Source organism: Limulus polyphemus, unplaced genomic scaffold (assembly GCF_000517525.1).
Source record: "Limulus polyphemus unplaced genomic scaffold, Limulus_polyphemus-2.1.2 Scaffold7080, whole genome shotgun sequence".
Taxonomy (NCBI): Eukaryota; Metazoa; Arthropoda; class Merostomata; order Xiphosura; family Limulidae; genus Limulus; species Limulus polyphemus.
Window position 1 is genome coordinate 35,867 of NW_013672690.1, and position 4,648 is coordinate 40,514.

The following is a 4,648-nucleotide window of genomic DNA, read 5'->3' on the forward strand; positions in this document are numbered from 1 at the left end:
ACGATATAGTACTAACAATACTACTAATTAACGTTAGTAGTACCTAAAACTACTAGTAAGTTATTACTACTAATAACTATACTACTTGTTGTTGTGTGTGTGTGTGTGTGTGTGTGTGTGTGTGTGTGTGTGTGTGTGTGTGTATTACTCTACTACGAGTTACAGCTTTTACAGTAAGAAAGAATATTTTTAATACAAGTATGACATTTCAATTACTTATGCAATCAATCATTCTCAAGTACACAACTTGTTGATTTAAATACTAAAACCTTCTTTACTATTAAAACTTGTGTATTTGAAAATGATTGCATCAGTGATCTAAACTTGCCTGTTATAAAAATAGTTTTCCTTACCGTAAAAACTGTAACTTATAATTATTTTATTATACTTGAAAATTAAGAGCTTCTTTGGCCATGTGCATTTATCAAGTTTCAGTAACTGATAGCAGTTACAAGTAGTATATTGTACAGACGATTGTTGTCATCAGACGAAAAGTTATCAGGAGTTGTATTTTTATTGAGGTATGATAATATTCTAAACATTTCCGGAGGGGGGGGGAGGGGTAGGATTCTAATCAAATGGATTCTAGCAGCATATTACATTTTCCCTCTAGCTGAAACAGATTTTTTAAGTGCAGGTAAACATTTAAATTCTACTTATCAAAGAACATTTCATGACAATCGATTCAGTTATATTTATACATATCAGGAAAACTTCAGTAATTAGTTTTGTTGAGTTTCTAGATTTCAAAAATGACATTAAAGCTACAGTTACATATGTATTTTTTTAACAAACATCTTCTCATCAGTGCTTCACAGAATTCATATCAACAGTATAGCTCAGCTTGTAAAAAATTATTTTGTATTACAAAACCATCTTTTGTCTCCACTATCTATGACTTACAAACAGTTTGATGAACACTGGTGGGACAAATGAAGATTCCAAACATATATTACAAATGTAGCTAGTTGACTTGACCAAACATTTTACTGAAGAAACAACTGTTTTAACAATGAACATTCAGAAATCTCACGTTTAACTGTAATAAACAAAATTGTAAAACTTTATACAAGTTTGAGCTATTCCACATATTGTTATGCCACTTCTTATATTACATCACAAATACTGAAATGATTATAATATAGTAAAAGTTAATTTCAAAGACGAATATTTATGCTTGTGGCAGAATAAAAAATTAGCATATATTTGCCGGTACCTTTGAGGCTTGATTTTCTATACAAAATCATTGCCAACACAAAGCTTTTTCCTGGACATTAATCACAGATGTGTTACTGACTTATTTTTGAACTGTATAAATGCTTAAAGACACAAGACTGTATCAAGCAATACTACCATGGCAAGAAGCCAAAATGCATATTATTTTTTTAACTTTAACTTTTATTTTGTAACTAACTAGCCTTACATCTTTTACTGGTTTAATCTTGGAAGAAACCTATGAAAAACAAGTAAGCAGAACAAGTCTTGAAAGCATTCCAAAACAGGTATTTGATACCTAGAAATCATTTATACTCATGAAAAGATAAAAGAATTTCAAGACTCTTATAAATTTCACAAAACATCTAGTAAAACCTTATAAAGGATGGGCAAGATTGAATTATCACCAAGAACTTAGTCAAAATTTTCAAAGCATTGCTTGAGTAAGGATAAATAAATAACGTTAATATCATTGAGAAAAAAAAAAATCACCAAAATGAAAAAAATTTAATTTGATAACATTTTCAGCAGCAATCCTTTTTCTGACCTGAAGCCATAACATTTTTAAACGAATCACCTGGAAATTAGATTGTTACTTTTATCATGATGTTTTGAAAATATTGCCTAGTTAAAATATTTTAAGAACCACCAAATCCATTTGTATTATACAGAAAGTAACTGACATTGACCACTGACCCTCATTCACAAAGTTCCATTAACGGTAGCCTGCTCTACCATGTCTTCTGACCTCCCTTTACTAAATCCCAGTAATGGTGGGTTGCCCTACCAGAATGGTTAAAAAAAATCAATCACCATGTAAAAAACGTTCAGGGGAAGGGCAAGTAGATTTATACCACAGACAATAAATTACTACATTGAGAAAGAACTACTTTTATATCAAATAACTATCTACATCAAATCCAAAAATGGTTGAGCAGAAAAACCAACAACAAAATTCTGCTTTAAGCTCAAATAGTTGGTGATATAAACACAGCACAATAAAGCAAATTAGCATTACTCTCAACATTACATTTTATTCAGTGATGATTGTTAGGTGAATTTTTGTTGTTTATATTTTGCCTACTGTTTGAGCTCAAGCAGAGTACAGAGACTTTTGCTTTTCACTCAAGACACTTACACTGTAATCATTATTGTTTAACTAGACCTTTATTAAAGAGAAGCAACTCATACAGGGAAGTAATATAAGGATCAGGATATTGCTAATATTACACACACTATCAAGTATATTACACAAGATTGTAAAATGCATTACCTATAAGGATGGAAGCCTTAAGAAAGGAAGCAGATAACACTAGATAGCACTTGTTCTGAGCTATATGAAAGGAACTCTGAGAATGACAGTGAGCAGATAATGGGGGCACAGGGTATTTTCTAATTTTTATTAAGTAAAGAGAAATTGAATTAATTCCTTCATGTCATTACAGCCAAGATTATTACATATCATAAAATCTGCAAGATATAAAGTAAGAATTTACTGGCTATGGTTGCTAGGTCCTCATGTTGTAAGCACTTAGGCCAGCATTTTCTGATGCACTTGGTGTGCTTACTGTTGTTTTTTTTTAAGTTGCTTCTCTTAATGGAGGATAATGGCAAAACACACATTATTCTAAAATCCAATGAAACTGAAACTATTGCAGAAATACAAGTGTAGAGGACGACATTTTGAAAGTCTTCCACCTTTTTTTATGCTTTTGATGATCAAAGTTACTTTCCAAAATTGTGTACACTGAACTCTCATATATATGTTCATACCACTAAGAAAATGAATACTTGAACCACTTTTTTTATTGATAGATAAAAATTGGGGTACTGAAACTTTCTGGAAAACCTCACATGGTCCTAGAAACAAAAGTAGGCAAAACTGCTGAAGGAAATTTTGCAGACAAATTCTAGAGTTGCAGCAGAAAAATAAATAAAAAGATAAATATTATACACAATGAACAGATAAAAAACACAATAGTTTTTCCTTTTTATTTTGCAACAAAACTACTGTTTTATTTGACAGACTCTTTGGAAACATATCACTAGTGGACAGCAATACACAAAATTTAGTGTAATGCAAGTTAATGGAGTAAATGATCATTTTGTGAAGTATAATAGTTACAAAAATTCTAATGAAATAAGAATTAGAGACAAGTAATACTCTTATTAGAATGTATTAATGATCAAGTAAGCTTCTTTTAACTACGTAACAAAAACCAAGCAAGTTATTTACATGAAAAATAAAAAGAGTCAGTTGATTAAAACTAAGAATGAAATACAGTTAATATTGTGTTGAAAGAAGCACTACTAATTATACATAAAGTACATTCAAACTAATTCTGAGTCTGCCTTATCAGTGGCTTATTATATTCTTCATTTTAAAATTTGCTTGGGAATTAGGGCCATATTTATATATATAGCTTTCACATCTTGTTCAAATGTGGTTTCCTTGGGCGACCTGGGACGTTAGTTCCTCTCAATGAAATACTTAGAATGGAAGCTAACAAAGACTCACATAAAAAAAAAAAATCAAGTGGCTTTAATAACAATTTCTAGCCCACCACGAGACAAAATACATCTAATTTGTTAATCATTCATATTATTATTATTTAACGTAAAAAGTTCTCTCCGATAACAACAACAAAAAATGGGACAGAAATTATGTATACAGATGTGTGTGTATTATCTGTTGCGGGTTAACGTATACCTTAAAACCATGGTGTTACTTTTATCTGTTTGTTAGGTGATACTGTTTCGTAACAATCAAGGTGTACGTGTTCTGAACTGTTTCCTATTGCGTATGGATGTGTTATCAACAACGTGCGTAATTGCGTTATCGTACATAGATCTACGTCATTCTTCTTACCCCTGCATAGATTTACTGGGGTACGCTTAATTCGACGTCATCAACGTGTGGAGCTTTTTCAGAGTACTAAAGTCCTCAGAACACTGTCTATTCCGGACTTCCGACGACGAGGAACCTCGGAGATATTGATGTAAAGGGGACACTGACGTCAGAGGAAGAGTACAAATTCTAGGGCTTATGAATGTGAATAAGATTAGAATATGTTACAAATTAATAACCACACGACATTTGCTGCATCCAATGCCAACGAGGACTTTCGCCAATACGAGGGCTCAGACTGGCTGTGATATGACAGACATTAGAATTAGAAGTAGTCTACAGCGTGTGCTTAATTAAAATATTTTGCAACAGTGCAGAACATGTTTCGCAAATATTTTTCCGCTTCGTCTTCAACAACATTAGTCGCATAATAATTATTCTATTGAATTACAGAACAAGGGTTAGTACTGGAAATAAACCTTGGACTGTTTCATCATCCCCTTTGGACAGCATCATCTGAATTTATCTACTTGAAAATAACATCCAGAATATTGTTGCGTCAGCGAGGTCACGTGACTAGTATCA